General features: G+C 48.0%; 1 protein-coding gene across 3 annotated transcripts in view; it reads left to right on the forward strand.

Annotated features, from left to right (window-relative positions):
• Nucleotides 1–21251, forward strand: part of AKT1 (AKT serine/threonine kinase 1) — a 127702-nt gene that overhangs the window by 1376 nt on the left and 105075 nt on the right. Inside the window, exon 1 of one of the 3 annotated variants that reach the window (XM_077323844.1) lies at nt 1741–1759. The exons of 1 other annotated variant lie outside the window; for it this stretch is intronic. The gene's annotated coding sequence lies outside the window, so the exon portion shown is untranslated. Of the gene's footprint in view, nt 1–1740; nt 1760–3582; nt 3698–21251 lie in introns of those variants that run through there. One more of the 3 variants, XM_077323843.1, reaches the window with a different exon arrangement.

Consider the following 21251-nt stretch of genomic DNA (forward strand, 5'->3'; position numbering starts at 1 on the left):
TTTTATTTCCCGCCCCGAGATGTCATAGTGAGGGGCAGTATAGAATATGCATGAATCAGTCCATCCATTGATTTTATTTTATTTACTGCCTTTCTCTTCAATAGGGAACCAGAGCAGCTTCCGTCGTCCCTGTCTCCTCTGTTTTGACCTCACAACAACCCTGGGAGGTAGGCTAGGCAGGCAGTGTGACTTGGCCCAAAATCACCCAGCAACCTTCCATGGCAGAGTGGGAATTTGATCCCGAGTTTTCCCAGAGCTTGCTCTGACACTTTAACTGCTGCATAACCCTGCGCTGGCTCTTTAGCAAGGCCTGATTTCATGTGCGTTGGGTAATGCGCTTTCAGTGTGCTTTGGCAATCCTTTGCAGATGGATTTTCCTGGCCAAAACAGGGAAATCGGCTTGCAAACATCCAGTGCTGATTCTGTGAACTTGGGCAGATTGTGAGTGGGAGGGCAGAAGGGATTGTGCCCATGCTTGGCTCTTTTGGCCCTTTTGTTACATGCCCAGAAGGTGGTATCAGAAGGTGAATTTCCTCCAGGCCAGACTGGCTAGGGTTTCTGGGTTTTTTAGGGCGAGCGGCAGCCTCTGGGCATGGAATTGGGGTCGCTGTGGGTGGGCAGGCAGTTGTGAGTTCCCTGCATTCTGCAGGGGGTTGGACTAGATGACCCTGGAGGTCCCTTCCAACTTTGATTCTGTGTGACCCAACTGCATTATCCCATTTTTAAAACTCCGGTAGAATCATCTTTTAAGATTAGCAAAGAGGGTCAGATATGATAAAGAAATAGAAAGTTTTTAAAAATGGTATCATATTCCTCAGGAAATGTCATGTGCGTGAATATATTTTGTCAATGACTATATTATCTCCACCCCCATCCCTGGACATTATATGGAGGTATGTCCCACTGTGTTGATTTAAAACTTACTCTGCCGATGTGGAGGTAAGTGGTCACAGTGTCAGATTAGGACTTGGGAAACCCGGGTTCGAATCCCCGTTCTGCTGCGGATGCTTACTGGGTGACCTTGGATTTGCACGGACTTGCCTACCTCAGAGGGCTGTTGTGTGGGTAAAATGGGGGAAATGGGGAAACTACAGACGCTGCCCTCAGATCTGCGGAGAAGTACCCGTTCCAGTAACGTTCACTTCCCCACGCATCTGGTCCTGATAATTTCTGTGCATAAACCGGACAGAAAGCACTGTGGTTATACCGGAATGTGGTATCCGCTTTCCTTGTGGCCCCCTGTTTCTCATGTTGTGCTTGTTCCCCAGGCGCAGTGAAGGTCCTGGCTGCTTCTTTGACAGAAAGCCATGTTGCATGAACAGGATCTAATTACTGTCAAAATCCTGCTTAGTGACTTGTTTAGGGAAGTCTGTATTTTTTTTTTTTGGCCCCGTACTGAGTCGCAGGTCTCTCTCTTGGAGCCTTGTATGTGTGTGTGTCTGTGCTGCATCATTGGAAATGCGGTGCGTCTCCCCCCCCCCCCTTTGTTTTTTAAAAGGGCGGGCCGAGTTAATTATCACCCGGTTATTTGTGTACAGATATATTAGGGCCCGTCTCGCCAGGAGAACGCAGTTGCTAACTTCCTACTTCAGACCCAACGGCACTGGGGACAGTTTGAGACTTTTGTACCGGAGGGACGTGCTTTTCCAAAAGCGTGAGTTGATCTGGAGGTCACGGAAGCCGAACAAAGCGCATACACAGAGGACTTGTCTGCTGGGAACAGATTTAACGCTGGAGGTCCAGGGTGGACAAGTCCCAGGTTTGAATCCCTCCCCCACTTCTTACCAAGAACAGTTCCCCGGCTGACTTTGAATCGGGTGTTCTCACAGCCGTGCCTAAACTTATTGTGAGGATGAAACGGGGAAGGGGAAAATGGATGACGTCCTTTGAGGAAAGGGTAACAGTGCAGCCAGTACGTTTCTGAGCTTTTTGGGAGAGCTCCCCCCCATAACCTTCAGAGCAGACAATGCATCTTTACTCAATAAGTAACTAAATTGTGGAAGTAGCTGCCGGTGGAAGCAAAGATGGCCTTTTGCGTAGCTGGTTTTATAATAATAATAATAATAATAATAATAATAATAATAATAATATTTTTTACTTATTTCCTGCCCTCCCATGTTGCTCAAGGTGGCCAACAGCATAAAAACCATGTGCAACTATCATAGACTTATGGAGTTGGAAGGGTCCTCGGGGGTCATCTAGTCTCACCCCCTGCACAATGCAGGAACTCACAACTTCCTGCCCGCCCACAGGGATTAAAATTAAAAAAAAAACATTCTCAGTATAAATTAGAACTAATACTTTAGACAGGGATGAAATGAATTCAAAAGAAATTCCGTCTCAACATCCGGAAGAAGTTCGTGACAGTTAGAGTGGTTTCTCAGTGGAAGAAGCTTCCTCGGGAGGTGGTGGGTTCTCCATCTTTGGAGATCTTTAAACAGAGACTGATTCCGTGAAGGTTTAAGAGGGTGGCAGGTGACAGTGGAGGAGTGAGAAGGTTGTGAGTGTCCAGCATTGTGCGGGGGGGGTTGGACTAGATGACCCAGGAGGTCCCTTCCGACTCTATGATTCTAGGGGGTTTGCCAGGAGCTGATTTTCTTCTTCCTCCTGCTTCAATCCCCCCCTCCCCCAGTGATGAGGCCAGGCTTTCTTGGTGGATTTTTTAAAAAAGTGGGTTAGATTTATAAGATCTCTCAGTGGTTTCTAGGCCATGATGACTAATAGGAACTTCCAGATTAGAGAGTAACTTTTTGTATACCCGTGTTAGAAGACTGTCCTGGGCCTTGACCTCTATGCCCTGTTCGTTGGCCTTCCGGGGTAACTGATTGGTCATGGCTCTATTGCAGGGGTAGTCAAACTGCGGCCCTCCAGATGTCCATGGACTACAATTCCCATGAGCCCCTGCCCGCGTTTGCGGGCAGGGGCTCATGGGAATTGTAGTCCATGGACATCTGGAGGGCCGCAGTTTGACTACCCCTGCTCTATTGGATCATAGAATTGGATAAGATACTCCTGGACCAAATTACACAATATCATATAGGATGCTGGACAAGCTGAACTACTAGCCTGAGCATTCAGGGCTGTTTTTAGATTAACTAATCTAAAGCTTCCAATCTATATGCCGTAACTGTTTTTTACCCCGCCATCCTTCCAAGGAACACTGAACAGTCCGCTTCGGATTCTTTCACGCGCGCACCCATTTGTCTTCTCAACAACCTTGCAAGGTAGGCTAGTCCGGCATAAAGGGCCCAGCCCACGATCATTGAGCCAGCTGCGGATCCCTGCAAGGGTTTGAACTGGGGCCTCCCCCAATTCATAGCCGATGGTTTATCTGCCAGGGTGTTGTCAGCAGTCCTCTGGCATGAACCCCAGTGAGGATATGCGCACTGCAGCCATATCGAACTAATGGGGGAAGTTGGCTTGCCTAGGATAAGGGCTCTGTTTCTCAGAAGTCCGGTCTATTTACATCTCGCACTTTTCCGCTGCGTTATGACAAATACCAGAGTTCAGATGATAACCACATGGCGTTGTCGGCGGTGAGGGGTGGTGTACATGCAGTCAGATGCTCATGCTCCACAACAAATGCACAGAGGCGGCCAACGGAGGGGGAATGGATTGAGCTTCCAAGTCCATGGGTCCAGTGCAGAATCCGGTCTGGCTGAAAACACAAGCCCCGATCTTCATTGACGGCGCCACTGTGAGTAAATTTGGCTCCCTAAAGCTGAGTGCTTCTGATGCGTGAATCTTGACGCGTAAAGTCTTCTGCTCATTGTGCGCTTGTGGGAGAAGGCGATTTACTAGGAGCGGACGATCTGAAATTTTAGTTTGTGAGAATCGTCTCTCGGGAATGAAAACATGGGTACGATTTAATTGTGCCGTTGGTCCGGTTTGAGGGCAGGGGCTGTTCATTCTGTTTGGAGAAAGGGCCTAGGTCTGCACAGGAGTATTGGATTCTTTTAGAGCAGGGGTAGTCGAACCGCGGCCCTCCAGATGTCCGTGGACTACAATTCCCATGAGCTTCTGCCAGCGTTCTCTGGCAGGGGCTCATGGTAATTGTAGTCCACGGACATCTGGAGGGCCGCGGTTTGTTTACCCCTGTTTTAGAGCAATGAATTTTGCACTCCAGCTCTTAGAAAAGAAAATAAAAGTTCCTTTTCGGTCATAGCTTGCACGTTTCTAAGGAAAAGTGCTTTTTTCCACTGAGTTAAGTGCTGTGTTTTAAAAATTGCAGGTTTCGTTCTCCCGAATCTTTACAGAAAAGCAATTCCCAGCATCTGGGCAGGGAAATAATCCGCTTGAGATCTTGGAGAGCTGGTGTGCAGGATACTGGCTGAGATAATTAGACTGGCGTCTTCACTATGTAAAGCTGGTAGAGTCATCATGGTGCAGCGTTTAAGAGCGACAGCCTCTAATCTGGAGAGCCAGGTTTGATCCCCCACTTCTCCTCCACATGCAGCCAGCTAGGTCACCTTGGGCCAGTCACAGTTCTGTTAGAGCTCTTTGAGCCCTACCTACCTCACAAGATCTCTGTGGTGGGGAGAGGAAGGGAAAGGTGTTTGCAAGCTGCTTTGAGACTCCTTCCGCTGGAGAAAAGCAGGGTATTAAAAAACCTCCTCTTCTAAAAAGCATTTATTTGAGGGATTTTTTTCCATAGTTTTGGAAAGTTCCTTATCTTCTGGACAACGGAAGCACCTGATTTTGTCTTCTCTCTTGCCTTTAGGGTTGCCAATAGACCTGGAGACATACGTCCAGTCCTTTTCATAGAGGCTTAATGCTCGGCAATGGGCAATTGTTGTTTTTTTGTGGCAAGGAGGTAAACGGTTAAAAAAAAAATGAAATAATATATCCCAGCAAGCTAGTTGCAGGACGTTATTTTCCCCCCTCCAGGTTTGCTGTCAACCCCACTTGGTTATCTTATATAGTCTTTCAGCTTGGAGCACACTGTCCCCGCGCATCATCAAAATAAGTTGTCGTGCTTTTCACTGTGAATGTAAAACGCACCACATCTCTTCCCCCCCCCCCCCATCCTGCTTGTGGTTTCCCCAGCCAAATTTGATGCTTAGAGATTGCAGGCCGGCGCTAGTGCGTCTGCAGTGCTTCCAAAAGACCTCTGCAGTGCTGGCGTGATGCCACGGCTTGGGATGTGCTAGAGCAGTGCTCGCTATGCACGGTCCTATGCGCACATGAGGTCGCAAAGCTACCTGCGCGTAAATACGCTTATGTGCAAGGGTATCCCATTGACTTCAGTGGAACTGCCTATTTAAGACAGCATTTCCCGTTTTGGAGAATGTTTTTTTAAAGCATGGCTCAGCCTTCTTTATGTGTCAAACTTTTTGTCCTCCCCCCCCACCCCTTACTTCCAAATTCTTCCTTGAAAATGGGGAGTGGCTGGTTCCCTCTATCACACACCATAAGCAAGCAAGCTTCCCTAAACCATTCGTTCTTTTCTTCAGTATCTGATATTCAACAGTTTTTGGGCGTCTCTGCCCTCTTGCTGCATTCCTGTGTTTAAAAACGGTCGTACAAGGCCTCATAATGTGAGCACGGCCGTATGCAGAGGCAGTGAAATGCTAGAGCGATGAGGAAGTGGATTGGAATGTCTCACTTCCGATAGCGAGGGAGCATATGCGTTTGCGTATGAGCGACACTGAACGCTTTCTTTGCATCAAAAGGCTTTTGGCTCGAGGCAAATTTAGCATGTTGCGGAGACGGCTTTCTCATCCTGATTTGCTAGCTTTCTACATGAAGGGGGAAGGGGAAACAGACGTTCAGGGCTCTTGCGGGGAGCAAATAATAGTGAAGACAGGAAAGGGCGAGTGATTGAGGCGAAAGCCACAAGATCAATGCAGGATTTACAACTGGACATCAGGAAGTCAAAAGTACTGGCTGCTGGGGGAATAGCACCACTTTAAGGTCGATGAGGAACAAATTCGAAAGCATTGGAGATTTTCTATTTCTCAGTTGCACTGTCAACATAAAGAGGGTCTGCACTCTGCACCTGAGAAGGCAGAAGGAAATGGAAACTGGGAAGGGCAGCCATGAAGGGATCAGAAAAGACCCATAAGCGTTGCTGGCGATGAAGATCCAGTTAAATTTGTGCCGTGGTTTTCCCTGTTACTTGGTGTGGGCGTGAAAGTTGGTTCCTTTGAAGTATAAGGAAGGAAGGAGAAAGACAGTGTCCAGAATGGAAGGAAGGAAGGAAGGAAGGAAGGAAGGAAGGAAGGAAGGAAGGAAGGAAGGAAGGAAGGAAGGAAGGAAGGAAGGAAGGAAGGAAGGAAGGAAGGAAGGAAGGAAGGAAGGAGTGTCCAGAATGTTGGGTGGAAGTGAGGGAGGAAGGGAGGAAAAATTTTGGAGAAAGGTTTTATGGATGCTGTGGACCACCCAAAAGACAAATCACTGGGTTCTAGATCGAATCAAGTCTGACAACTCCCTGGAAGCTAAAACGACCAAATTGAAGCTTATTGTACTTTGGTCACATTATGAGAAGACAAGAGTCTGCTGGAAAAGACAATAATGCCAGGAAAAGTGGAAAGCAGCAGGAAAAGCGGAAGATCCAAGATGAGATGGATTGATGATTAAGGAAGCCACAGCCCTCAGTCTGCAAGAGGTGACATATTGGAGGCCATCAGGTTGCTGTAAGTCATGAGTAATTTGACGGCACTTTACACATCATTCTTCAAAGTGACGTTATGTATGGAATTCACAGCTACTAAATGTGATAATAGCAGCTAGTGTATAAGATAGCTTTAAAAGAAGACTGGAAGTGCTTGGTCAATGGGTTTTGAGGACCAGGTTGGTGTAGAGAAGGGGTGGCTAAATTGTGGCACTCCAGATGTCCATGAACTACAGTTACCATGAGCCCCTGCCACCATGCCCGCAGAGGCTCATAGTAATTGTAGTCCATGGACATCTGGGGGGCCAAGTTTGGCCTCTCCTGGTGTAGGGGTTAGAGAGGCTAGGATTAGAGAGGTTTGATTTCCACTCTAGCATGGAAGCTTTCTAGATAAGCATTAAGCTTAAGTATTTGAAAGGTATCACTTGGAGGAGGGCAGGATGCTGTTCCCATTGGCTGCAGAGGAAAGGATACGCAGTAATGGGTTTAAACTATAAGTACAACGATATAGGCTAGATATCAGGAAAAAGTTTTTCACAGTCAGAGTAGTTCAGCAGTGGAATAGGCTGCCTAAGGAGGTGGTGAGCTCCCCCTCACTGGCAGTCTTCAAGCAAAGGTTGGATACACACTTTTCTTGGATGATTTAGGATGCTTTGGGCTGATCCTGCGTTGAGCAGGGGGTTGGACTAGATGGCCTGTATGGCCCCTTCCAACTCTAGGATTCTGTGATTCTATGATTATATGAAGCTGATGGCTCATCCTTAACCTTGTCAGCTCCAGGCTGAGAAATTTCTGGAGATTTGGGAAGGAGACCATGGGGAGGGTGGGGTTTGAGGAGGGGAGTGGAGGGACCTCATTGGAGTATAATGCCATAGAGTCCACCCTCTAAAGCAGCCTTTTCCTTCAGGGCATCTGGTCTCTGAAGTTTGGAGGTGGGTTGTAATTTTGGGTGATCTCCAGAGCCCACCTGGAGATGGGCAACTATTAATTCTCCACCTACCATACCTCACAGGAATTTTTTTTGCAGCTGAAGTGAAAGAAGGGAGAACATGGTTATAAGAGCCAGCTTGGTGTAGTGGTTAGGAGTGTGGACTTCTAATCTGGCAAGCTGGGGTTGATTCCTCGCTCCCCCACATGCAGACAGCTGGGTGGCCTTGGGCTTTGAGACTCCTTCAGGTAGAGAAAAGCGGCATATAAGAACCAACTCTTCTTGGGTTCTCTAAGCCTCCCCTCCCTCACAGGGTGTCTCTTGTGGGGAGAGGAAAGGGAAGGCGACTGTAAGCTGCTTTGAGACTCCTTTGGGTAGAGAAAAGCGGCATATAAGAACCAATTCTTCTTGGTCGTCTTCTTCCTCCTCTTCTTCTTCCTCTTTGTTGTCTTCGTCTTCTTCTCCGTCTTCTTCTCCTTCAAATATGGTCATGCCAACCTGACCCACATGAACAATCTGAACCCGTGTTCGGATTGAGTTGCTTGGTCCAGTGGATGCGGCGTTGGGGACTGTGGTGTGTGCCATGTTACGAAACCATACATCTCTGGGACATTAATGTTGTAGGCCTTGCTGCAAGCAGCTTCAATGGGGTGTGGCTGAAAGCTGAAATATTTTGAATTTTCTGGCTTTGCATTCCAACCTGTCAATTATCTCTTAACAGCGGGAGTAAAAACTGTAAGAGAATTAACGGAGTTGGCTCATATCATTGCCCCCTTTTAGCTGTGTTGCCACTTGGAATGTACGTATTCATGCACCCAGCCAGTATCCAGAGCAGATCCTTATCCGAATCTCCTCCTTCTCTGAACTGCGTGTTTCCAATGCAGCTGGCATTCCCACATGCAAACTCTCCCCCCCCCCTCCATTTTATCTGAAGCATCTGATCTATTTCTGGTTATTTTTCCCGAGATAATGTTGTTTTTCCATGTTGTTACCTGCCCTGAGCTTTAGGAAGGGCAGGATATAAAAATATTTATAAGGGTCTGCAGTGGATTTTTTTTCAGGGGCAAAATCCAGGACTCTTAGTACTATGTGGCTAAAAGCTGGGGTGACTTTGGGCTAGCCACAATCCAGTTAGAGCTGTTCTCAAAAATCAGTTCTGTCAGAGCTCTCTCAACCCCATCGACCTCACAGGGGGTCTGTTGTGGGGAAAGGAAGGGAAGGCAATTGTGAGCTGCTTTGAGTCTCCTAGTAGAGAAATGTGGGGTATAAAAACCAAGTCTTCTTCTCCTGAAAAGGGAAAATAGCAACCAGTTTTTGAGAATCTGGCTCGTTTGTTCACCTGCAGGTGAGCTGGAATGGCTGCAGGTGACCAGATACAAACAGCTGTCGAACGCTGTCTTGTTATAGTGGAAAGAAAATCTTGTTTTTGGCTTACCACTCTATTTAATCTAATAGTCGAAGTAGTAAAGGAATGGAGAAGGGGCTAAGAGATAGTAGGGACAAGGAGAAAAATGCATGATCGTTTTGATAACAAATAACAATAATATATTATGTTGACATTAGGTTAGGATTATTATTTTGTTGATGTTAAGTTTAATCTAGTTGCACCAGAAGATTTATGTTTTGGAGGAAGATTTATGTTTTGGAGGAAGTTATATGAATTCAATCGCTAAGAAATCAATATGTAATCTTAACAGATCAAATAAGATTTTCTTTATTTAAAAAAAAAAAACCTTGAAAAGCCACTGTTTGTGACTTTTCATGTTGTAGTTGCAGTTTAGCCATCGGGGAACAGTCGTTAAAAGCAGTGGAGAACTGGGTAAAAACTCTGCTCCTCCTCCCCATAAAGCTTGTTGGGTGACCTTCGGCTGGTCCCAGTTCTCTCAGAACTCTCTCAGCCCCACCTGCTTCGCAAGGTACCTGTTGGGAGTAGAGAAAGGGAAGGCAATCATAAGCCTCTTTAAGACTCCTTAACGTAGAGAAAACGGAGGTATAAAAACCAACTCTTCTTCTTCACGGGGGATGTTTTGGGGGTGGGGGAGTGACTTCCCCCCTTCCTGCTTAGGAAGCTACATTAATTACCATGTTTAATTGATGGGGTTTTGATAGCTTCAACAATCCAGTGGTTCCAATTAAGCTTGGCTTTCACAAACGTCGGCCTCCTGAGACTCGTATAGTATCTGCTCCAGGAACCAGAGCTTCTGTTAGTTAATGTTTACTCGGTTGTGGAGCTGTGCCCACGGTTGAAGGGTACGGGCAGGCCTTCCTTTCCTCTTGGAATGCATTCCCTTAGAGGCCAGGGAATCCTTTATCTCTGTGCTGGTTGAACAGGGAGGGTGGAAGGGTTTTTCTCTTTCCTCTGCTGTATGAATGCCTTGGTTGGGGCTTATAAAAAGAGGCCATTCCCTGCTGTTTGCGTGTAGGTTGCTGGTTTTGGTCCTAAGAGAACCTGAATGCACGGATTTGGGAAGCTGCTATCATTCTGCCCTAGCTTTGCTGCCCTCCAGGTGGGACATGGGGGGGGCATCATCTGGGCATGGAGTTGTGGTTACTGTGGGTGGGCTGGTAGTTGTGAATTTCTGCATTCTGCAGGGGGTTGGACTAGATGAGCCTTCCAACTCTATGATTCTATGACTTGGGGATCCCCAGAAAGTTCTTTAAGCACTCTTGGGTGCACACCTTCCGGCCCAGGTTCCTGTTGGCAGCAGAGGATAGGATCCACAGGAATGGGTTTAAACTATATATAGAACGGTACCGGCTAGCTATCAAGATAAAAATCGTCACCGTCTGAGTAGTTCAGCAGTGGAAGGGGCTGCCTAAGGAGTTGGGGAGCTCCCCCTCACTGGTGGTCTTCAGGCAGTGGATGGACAGATCCTTCTCCTGGATGCTGGAGGCTGACCCTGCATTGAGCAGGGGGTGGGACTGGATGGCCTGGATGGCCCCTTCCCACTCTAGGATTCTAGGAGTCTAGTTCAGCAGTGGAAGCGGCTGCCTAAGGAGGTGGGGAGCTCCCCCTCACTGGCCGTCTTCAAGCATCACTGGACAGATCCTTCTCCTGGATGCTTGAGGCTGATCCTGCACTGAGCAGGGGGTGGGACTAGATGGCCTGGATGGCCCCTTCCCACTCTAGGATTCTAGGAGACTAGTTCAGCAGTGGAAGGGGCTGCCTAAGGAGGTGGGGAGCTCCCCCTCACTGGCCGTCTTCAAGCATCACTGGACAGATCCTTCTCCTGGATGCTTGAGGCTGATCCTGCACTGAGCAGGGGGTGGGACTAGATGGCCTGGATGGCCCCTTCCCACTCTAGGATTCTGTGAGTCTAGTTAAGCCGTGGAAGGGGCTGCCTAAGGAGGTGGGGAGATCCCCCTCACTGGCGGTCTTCAAGCAGCGGCTGGACAGATCCTTCTCCTGGATGCTTGAGGCTGATTCTGCATTGAGCAGGGGGTTGGATTGGATGGCAGCATGGCCTCTTCAAACCCTTATGGTTCTAATTACAACTCCTCTTCAGACTAACGTAGATCAGGAGGGTGTCCTTTTTTGGATTGAGGCCCTTATCCCCCCGCTCCACCTCCAAATCTCTAGGGCTTTCCCAACCTGGTTCTTGCAATCATACCTCCACCAGTGACAATTCTATTCTGCCCTAAACTACCTTGCAGGTTTACTGTGCAGGATAACCCCTGGCATCTGTGTGTCGTACTCAGCTCTTGAAATAAAATATTTATAGCCCACTCTTCTCAGAGAAATTCAAGGTGGCTTACGCGGCTTAAGGCAATGAAATTAGATTGCACAAGAGGTTTAATAAGCCATGCAAGAGGGCTAAGGTTGCAAAAATCAGGGATGCTGTGGGAAAGCATCAGGCATATTATATCAAGGAGATTTCATGGAGGGTATACCTGTCAGCGGCTACTAGCCATGGGGATGAAGTTCCATCATTCTCACCACTGACCTCGTTAATAAACGCTTAGTGTGACTTAAGCTCAAGAAAGAAAAGGGATCGTTTGATCTGTGAGAACGTAATTGACAACCAAATGATTCTGTGAAGGCTCAAGGGGGTGGCAGGTGACAGTGGATGAGTGATAGGGTTGTGAGTGTCCTGCACAGTGCAGGGGGTTGGACTAGATGACCCAGGAGGTCCCTTCCAACTCTAGGATTCTATGATTCTAAATTCCGTCTAAACATCCAGAAGAAGTTCCTGACAGTGAGAGCGGTTTCTCAGTGGAACAGACTTCCTCCGGAGGTGGTGGTTTCTCCATCTTTGGAGATTTTTAAACAGAGGCTGGATAGCCATCTGATGGAGAGGCTGATCCTATGAAGGCTCAAGGGGGTGGCAGGTTACATTGGATGAGCGATTGGGATGTGAGTGTCCTGCATAGTGCAGGAGGTTGGACTAGATGACCCACGAGGTCCCTTCCAACTCTGTTATTCTAGGATTCTATGATTCTCTAAATGAGGGGAAATGAAAGAATGGCAGACTGTCAGGAAGAAGGAAAGAATGCTTAATAACTTCAAAAAGGAAAGAACGTTGGATGAGAGAAAAGCTGTCTTTCAAAATGTGATAACAAGTGATACGAAACAGCTATTAGGAAAAAAAACTAGAAATTGCTACTGCAAGTTTATGATGGTGAGGTCTGTTCGTCGATGGAACATGCTTCCCGGGGTGTGTTTATGTGTGTTTGTCAGCTCAAAGTGACCCTATCTTGTGTTGAGAACTAGGTTTATTTCAACTGTGGGAAATTGTTGTTGTTGTTAGGTGCGAAGTCGTGTCCGACCCATCGCGACCCCATGGACAATGATCCTCCAGGCCTTCCTGTCCTCTACCATTCCCCGGAGTCCATTTAAGTTTGCACCGACTGCTTCAGTGACTCCATCCATCCACCTCATTCTCTGTCGTCCCCTTCTTCTTTTGCCCTCAATCGCTCCCAGCATTAGGCTCTTCTCCAGGGAGTCCTTCCTTCTCATGAGGTGGCCAAAGTATTTGAGTTTCATCTTCAGGATCTGGCCTTCTAAGGAGCAGTCAGGGCTGATCTCCTCTAGGACTGACCGGTTTGTTCGCCTTGCAGTCCAAGGGACTCGCAAGAGTCTTCTCCATCACCAGAGTTCAAAAGCCTCAATTCTTTGACGCCCGGCAGTCACGTTTTCTCAAAGGGGCACATGACATCTGAGAATATAAGAACTCTTGCTGGGTCAGGACTTTTGAGATAGAGTGGAGGGCCCTGGCCGTGAGATGAATACCCCAGGTTAGCCGGGTCTCATCAGATCTTGGAGGCTATGTAGGTTCAGCCCTGGTCATTATTTGGAAGGGAGGCCACCAAGAAGCCCCAAGGTCACTACGCAGTGGCAACCACCATCTCTTGCCTTGGCAATCCTATGGGTTTGCCATGTCGATTGGCCAATAACCCAATTTGCTGGGTCATTGAAGGGCTGGGCCAGTCACAAAATGGCTACCCCAGGTGGCAGGATCAGCTCTTTGGTTTGGGGAAGGGATTCTGTTCAGTTCCACGGAGAGTTTTCCAGGCCTAGAGAAATATGTAAAGATTTATGTGGCTATGATCAGAGCTGTGACAGGCCTGCTCTAATTAAGCTAGGTAGCTGCTGAGGGAGAACTCTCACCTCCACTTTTATTTATTATTTTTATATTTTATTTTATTGGTCCTTTCTCCTGTAGGATCTCAGAGGGGTTATAGCTTGGGGGGTAGAAGCCTTGCTTGGTACATGAAAAGCCCCCTCTATTGCCTCTTAAAAGGGGTTCCAGAACCACAAGGAGCTCCCGGAAGAGCTAAGGGCCCTGGCGGAAGTTAAACAGTTCCGCAGGGCCTGTAAGACTGAGTTCTTCCGCCGGGTATTTGGTTGAGGCCGGGGCAAGGGAATATCTCGGGCCTCTTTGCTAAGTACCAACTTCTGGCACTAACCCTGAGAAAGGCACTTTCTTTAGGGGTTCTGTGGTGGGTGGGCGGGCTTGGGTTTTAATTGCTGTGTTGTAACCTCCTTGTTAACCTCTGCGAGATGGCTGGCCGTCTTGAGCAGTGGTCTATAAATAAATATATCATTTAAAAAAGTACAATCTGCAAGAAGCAGAGGAGCCGTGATTGTGACCCCTAATAGAACAGGGTAAAAATGCAGCAAGGCCAGTAATGCCTGCCGCACACAGTGTCATAAAATAGCCTTTTATAATCTGTTATTTTTATTTGTTTCCTGCCCTTCAACGTTGTGGGTAGCAGCAATAAAGTGACAAATAATACTGTCGTCCTACACTGTCCCTTTATCGTACTGCCCCTATTACCTTTATAGAAATGTTCTCCTGAATAATATGGGTTTACGGGGTTTTCAGAGAGCCGGGAGAGGGGAGCTTTCTTGGCTTCCTCAGGCAGGCCACTGCACAAACTGAGGGCGACAACGGAGAGCGCATGAGTCTTTGCAAAAGCCCTTGCTCAGATGGGCGAAGCGAGCACGGCGAGGGAGAGTCCACCTTTACTGATTCTGGAGACTGTTGGGGGTGGGGGAATAAACTCCGAAAGACCAGCAATGGAAGGGGGGGGTAGGTGGAAAGAAGAGTTTCATGTCCCCTTTAATTAGCAAGTGGGCACCTGCCCAGCAAGTGGCTGGTTCAGCTGAGAAGATGTGACCCACGAAGCTTTCATAGCAGATTGGGGATTCAAACCTGTGTTGCCCTGCCTGATCTCAGTCTGATGCTCTAACCCAGGGGTAGTCAAACTATGGCCTTCCAGATGTCCATGGACTACAATTCCCATTCGCTGGAAGGGGCTCATGGGAATTGTAGTCCATGGGCATTTGGAGGGCCGCAGTTTGACTACCCCTGCTCTAACCACTGCAGAATGCTGGTCTTCACCCATGGGCCTGTCCTCCACTAATTTACGTGACTTAATATATAGAAGTGCCTATGGTCCATTTAGTCGAGCCTCCTGTCTCACTCAGTGGCCAGCCAGTTCCTCTGCAGGACCAACAAGAGGGCAAAGAGGCCGAGGCCTTCCTAAGAACATCAGAAGAGCCTTGTTAGGACAGATCAGGGGTCCATCTAGTCCACCATCGTGCTTCACACAGTTCCTCTGGAGGGCCAGTTCCTCTGGAGGGCCAACAACAAGGCATATAGGCCAAGGCCTTCCTAAGGACATCATAAGAGCCCTGCTGGATCAGACCAGTGGTCCATCTAGTTCAGCCTCTTATGTCACACAGTGGCCAACCGATTCCTTTTTGGAGGGCCAACAGCAGGGCATATAGTCCAAAGCCTTCATAAGATCCATCTAGTCCAGCCTCCTGTCTCGCACAGGGGCCAGCCAGTTCCTCTGGAGGGCCAGCAACAGGGCAGAGAGGCCGAGGCCTTCCTAAGAACATCAGAAGAGCCCTGCTGGGTCAGACCAATGGTCCATCCAGTCCAGCCTCCTGTCTCACACAGGGGCCAGCCAGTTCCTCTGGAGGGCCAACAACAAGGCAGAAAGGCCGAGGCCTTCCTAAGGACATCAGGAGAGCCCTGCTGGGTCAGACCAGTCCAGCCTCCTGTCTCACACAGGGGCCAGCCAGTTCCTCTGGAGGGCCAGCAACAGGGCAGAGAGGCCGAGGCCTTCCTAAGGACATCAGGAGAGCCCTGCTGGGTCAGACCAGGGGTCCCTCCAGTCCAGCCTCCTGTCTCACACAGGGGCCAGCCAGTTCCTCTGGAGGGCCAACAACAGGGCAGAGAGGCCGAGGCCTTCCTAAGAACATCAGGAGAGCCCTGCTGGATCAGACCAGGGGTACACCTAGTCCAGTATCCTGCCTCACACAGGGGCCAGCCAATTCTTCTGGAGGTCCAGTGATAGGACATAGAGGCTGAGGCCTCCCCTGGATGTTGCCTCCTGGCTCTGGGATTCAGAGGTTTAGTGCCTCTAAATGTGGAGGTTCCCCTCAGACACCATGCCAGGTTGTCCCTGATCAGGAATCTGTCTTCAGGTAGGAGGTGTGGGGAAGGCCCTTTCTTTGGTTACAGGTCAAGTATAGAATATTGAGTCAGCCTGTTAGTTCTGACTGTTTATGGCAGCTTTAGCTACAGAATGTAGATCTAGGGTAAACAGAATGGGGGTGGTGGTGGTGGTGGGGGAAATGGTCCTATTAGGGTAATTTAAAGGAAAACAGTCATTTTCTGTAATTAGCGAGAAGACAGTACTGTTTCCAGTAATAATAGCTTACTCTGTAATTGTCTATTTATTGCATTGTATAATATGCCGCCAGTTCGACTACCAGCAGCCAAAAGATGTAAATGGTCACCTGTTCTCTGTGTCTCACAGATTTTTCCTTTAAAAAGGAGATTTAGGGACTACAAAGGAGAGAGAGAGAATCTCATCGAATGATGTGGCCATGGTTTTTTAGAGAAAGGACTGTGACTCTTATCAATAATTATTTAATGTATGATAGTTGAAATTTTGGGGGCGGTTCAAACATATTGCCAGATTTGATTTTTGGTTCAAATGGACAATTTCTGGTACAATACAAGTTTTTCGAATAGACACGGTTAAAAAAAAACCCTTTCTTTTCACTGCTGTTTAAACTTGCAGCTGCTTTTTTCGGTACAGATGTGCATTGCATAGACATTCCAAACCCATGAGGAAAAATTCTTCCCCTCCCTTACCTTTGCAGAGAATAAGGGAAGAAATCTGGCCAGGTTTTTTTTTTCCTGGGAGGGGGGGAAAATAAAATTCATGTGTAATCGCTTACACAGTACTGATTTTAAGAACTTAACCTGTGATGATCATAACTTTGTTAAAATGTATTCAAGAGGGTAACTGGTCTGAAGCAGGAGAAAAACTGAGAGTCCAGTGGCACCTTTAAGGCCAACAAATTTTTATTCAAGGTATGAGCTTTCGTGTGCATGCACTTATTGTATCTTAGGAAGTGTGTGAGCATAGAAAGCTCATACCTTGAATAAAAAATTGTTGGTTTTAAAGGTGCCACTAGACTCTCAATTTGTTTTTAATGTATGCTTGTGCCATTTGATATATTTATGAGATAGAAAAACGCACCATGGTGTAGTTTTGTGCAAACTCCATATGAGAGAGAGAGAGAGAGAGAGAGAGAAGAGAGAGATGTTGAGGCATGCATACACACTCACTCACCCCCCCCCCACACACACACACATTGATGTCTTGACAAATAGCGAAAATAAAAGTTGGGAACGAAAACCCTAAATCTTGTTGTAAACAAGAAGAGGTTGACCGCGTGGGTTTAGAAAGCGTCTTTGCACAGTCAAAGCATTAAAGACGGTCAGCAGAATCCTCCAAACCCTTCAAGAATATATTATTAGCACATCTGCATGCCTGGAGGGTATTAGAAGAAGGAGAGCTGGTTTTTAGAACCCGCTTTTCTCTCCGGTGGGGCTGAGAGAGTTCTGAGAGAACTGGCCCAAAGTCAGCAGGTTTCATGGGGAGGTGGGGAATCAAACCCATTTCTTCAAATTGGGGACCAGTGTTCACCCTGGCTTTTGGTGGAGCAAGCTTAGTTGCATTTCAATAAAATCCTTAGGAAAATGTTGCACAACTGTGTGTGTGTGTGTGTGTGTGTGGTGGTGGTCGGTTGTGCTATATTTCCAAGGGTTTTAATTTAAATGCAACCAGACTTGGCCCACAGTTAATATAACCTGTGTGTAGTGCAAGAGATAACCCATTCCCCCCTACCAGTCCTTATAATGACCATGGTGGTAAAATTCCCTGCACTTGCTCACAAGGACAGTTTCCGCACTGGAGGCTCCGCCGTGGACCGCAAGCTGGAGTTTTAGTCGTGGCAGGTGGCCCCACCTCTTGCCCCGCATTTGGCCCGGTACACCTTATCTGCCCCTGATTTTATGCTCCTGCATGGAAGCCGGGACAGCAAAATTCCCAGTGCAGAAACGGTCCAGGAGGCGCATCATCGTTTGTGACAAAGACTACCAGCCTCTCTCCTTTGCCGGGGTTTGTGTGTGTGTGAGCATTCTCCTTCCAGCAGAGATCCCCGATGAAGAGAAAAAAGGAGCGTTGGTTTTTATACTCCGCTTTCCTCTCCCCGAGGGAGTCTCGAAGCGGCATGAAATCACCTTCCCTTCTTCTCCCCACAACAGAACCAGTTTAGAGTCCAGTGGCGCTTTTAAGAACAAAGTTTTATTCATGGGATGAGCTTTCGTGCGCATGTACACTTCCATCGATAAAGTGTTCTGGAATGGAAGAGATCGGTTCATGCTTATGGGCAAAGTTTGGTGTAGTGGTTAGGAGTGCGGACTTCTAATCTGGCATGCCAGGTTCAATTCTGCACTCCCCACATGCAGCCAGCTGGGTGACCTTGGGCTCTCCACAGTACTGATAAAACTGTTCTGACTGAGCAGTAAGATCAGGGCTCTCTCAGCCTCACCCACCTCACAGGGTGTTTGTTGTGGGGAGAGGAATGGGAAGGCGACTGTAAGCCGCTTTAAGCCTCCTTCGGGTAGGGAAAAGCGGCATATAAGAACCAACTCTTCTTCTTCTTCAAAGGGTAAGAGTAAATTTACATACAGCATAGCAGTTAACGAATCCCAGAGATAAATCAATTGCTTATTATTCTGTTAATGGGAACATCTTTATTGTAGTAGACAGAATGTTTCCCCTGCAATTCAGCCACCAAATTGCTGGCTTTTTCCTGTTTGTCTCTGAAATTTGGGAACCACTTTCATTGTGCTGTATTTAAATGTGTTCTCTATACCTATAAGTTTGAACGGGTTACTTTCATTCCAGAACATTGTATTTGAGGACGTGCACGTGCATGTATAAACCCTCCTATCTTGAACAAAACTTTGTTGGTGTTAAAGGTGCCCCTGGACTTCAGACCAACACAACTTCCCACTTGATTCTCCCCATGACAGACACCCTGTTCAGTAAGTGGAGCTGAGAGAGCTCTGACAGTACGGCTCTGTGAGAACAGCACTATCAGGACTGTGATGAGCCCAAGGTTACCCAGCTGGCTAAATACAGAGGACCAGGAATGAAACCCGGCTTGCCACTACACCAAGTTGGCTCTTGGCTAGTGCTAGGGTTGCCAGCCTCCTGGTGGGGCCTGGAGTTCTCAAAGAATGACAACTTTTCTCCAGATTACGGATAGGTTTCCCCAGAGGAAGCAGCAGCTTTGGCGGATGGACTGTGGTGACCCTCCCTTGCTGAGCTCTCTGCCCTAGCCAGACACTACCCCCAAATCTCTAGGACTTTCCCAAGGTAGAGTTGGCAACTCTATGTAGCAGGAAAGTGGGAGAATCTTGGCTCAGAACTATTCAGTAGCAGGATCGTTGTTTCTTCCTTTTTCTCCACCTGCCTGCGTGCCCGCAGGTAAGATCCTTTGGAGGAAAGAGGAGATAAAAGGCACTAGAATTTTATAAATTAAAAGAACGGACCGGCCGCTGTTGGAACGTCACCAGTTGTATCCCCCGGTCCTTTTCTCCTTCCTCCTGAGCCGCTTAGATCTGAGGAGTCTTTCCCAGATAACATTCCGCAGTACACTGGCAGCTTTTGAATAACTTGGTCAGCGCATGAATAAATTAACGGCACACATAAACCGCAGTGAAGCGTAAGCGCCGCTTAGGACTGACGGCGCTTTATTAAGCTGTGGGGCTCCATGGCAGCAGAGGGGGAAGAACCGGAGAGGGTGGGAGAGCAGCAGCCAAGCCGATGGAGCTTTCTTCTCCTCTCTGTGGCCGGCCCCCTCCCCGCTGTGAATCAAAGTGCAGAGTGCAACCTCTGTCCATCTTTTGGCACCGTTTGGTCACAAGGCCACCTACTAGACAAGCCACGGTCTCCTCGGATAACCTCTGTCCCCAGTAACTTTAGGAGTGCTTCCCAAACAAAGTTATGCTGGTCCGCTTGACTTTCACTTTTGAACAAGAATTCCGTTGCCATTTTCCCTTCGCTTCTTCAGCATGAGTTTTGTCTGTCTTTGGAGTGAACTGTAGTAGGGCTGGAAGTGAATTCCCTCCTCCTCCTGTAGAGGTGGTGGCATTGTGCGTTGTACATCCAGCATCCTCCTAAGAAGAATTCTAGCTTGGCAGGATGTGAAAAGCTTTAATGTGGATATCCCTCGCCTGGTAAAATCGCTGCGTCCGGAAGGACACGGAGCAGCTAAACAGCAATAACAGTGGTCAAAAGAAGGAATAGTCAAGATTGGGTGGTGGGGGGACATCAATGTGCTCTTTGAAGCACATAAGAGAAGGCATATTGGAGAAGACCAATGGCCCATCTAGTCCAACACTGTGTCACACAGCAGCCAAAATCCAGGTACCATCTGGCGGCCCACCTGCAGGGCCAGAACTCCAAAAGCACCCCCCATAGACACCCTGTTGCCCCCTAAGCATCAAGAATACAGAATGTCACTGTCCAGACATGAGTATAAGAGAAGCCATGAAGGGTCAGGCCATTGTTCTATCCAGTCCAACGCTCTGTTTCACGCAGTGACCAAAATCCAGGTGGGGCCAGAACTCCAGAACCCCCCGTTGCTCCCCCAAACACCAAGGATGCAGAGCATCACTGCCCTAGACCAGGGGTAGTCAACCTGTGGTCCTCCAGATGTCCGTGGACTACAATTCCCATGAGCCCCCTGCCAGCGTTTGCTGGCAGGGGCTCATGGGAATTGTAGTCCATGGACAGCTGGAGGACCACAGGTTGACTTACCCCTGCCCTAGACAGAGTGTTCTATCTTTACCTTGTGGCTAACAGCCACTGATGGATCTTGCTCCAGATGTTCACTCAATACCCTCTTGAAGCTGTCTATGCTGCAGCAGTGAATTCCACACTTTAATGATTCGTCGAGTGAAGGAGGACTTCCTTTGGTCTGTCCTAACCTTGGCGTTCATGAATTTCATTGAGTGCCGATAAGAGGCCGGATAGCCATTTGACGGAGAGGCGGATTCTGTGAAGGGTCAAGTGGGCGGTAGATTACAGTGGGTGAGTGAGAGGGCTGTGACTGCCCTGCACAGTGCAGGGGGTTGGACTAGATGACCCAGGAGGTCCCTTCCAATTCTATGATTCTGAGACAGTTATAATTAGAATTATAATTAGAACCATAGGGGTCTGAAGGGACCATTTAGGATACTTTAGGATGCTTTGGGCTGATCCTGCGTTGAGCAGGGGGTTGGACTAGATGGCCTGTATGGCCCCTTACAACTCTATGATTCTGTGATTCTTCTTTTTCTACCTCCTCTATCCCTTGCATAATTTTGTAAACGTCACGCTCGGCCTGTACAGTTCGACATGACTTGGCAGAATTAATCAACGGGGGTTTCAAGGCGGGCAGAAGGAAGTCCTTCGACACGCAATGTGTCATTCTGTGACTTGGCGGATGCAGGGACAGCCGCAGCGTAGGTGGCTGAAGAAGAAGGAGGAGAATTCATGGAGAGTAACTTTGTCAACAGCTGTTAGCTGTGATAGCTGAATGGAGCCTCCTTGCTCTGGGGCAGTTTGCCTCTGAAACCCATATTCTGGGGAGACCCAAGAGCTGGGATGGGGGGTTGCCTTTGTGCCCCATTGGTAGAGAGATCTGGCCAGCTGCTGCCCGAAGAAGGGTACTATGATAGGCCTAATCCAGTGGAGCTGTTCTTGCAGTTGTGAACACAATTATGTGCCTTCTGAGACAGCTGGGTATTTCTTCTATGCCTCATCCAGTAAGTTCTTGGTCAACTGGTGGATTCTCTGGAATTAATGCATGTGTGTATTTATTCACTTATATCCCAATTTGCTCCC

The sequence above is a fragment of the Paroedura picta genome, chromosome 2 (assembly GCF_049243985.1).
Source record: "Paroedura picta isolate Pp20150507F chromosome 2, Ppicta_v3.0, whole genome shotgun sequence".
Taxonomy (NCBI): domain Eukaryota; kingdom Metazoa; phylum Chordata; class Lepidosauria; order Squamata; family Gekkonidae; genus Paroedura; species Paroedura picta.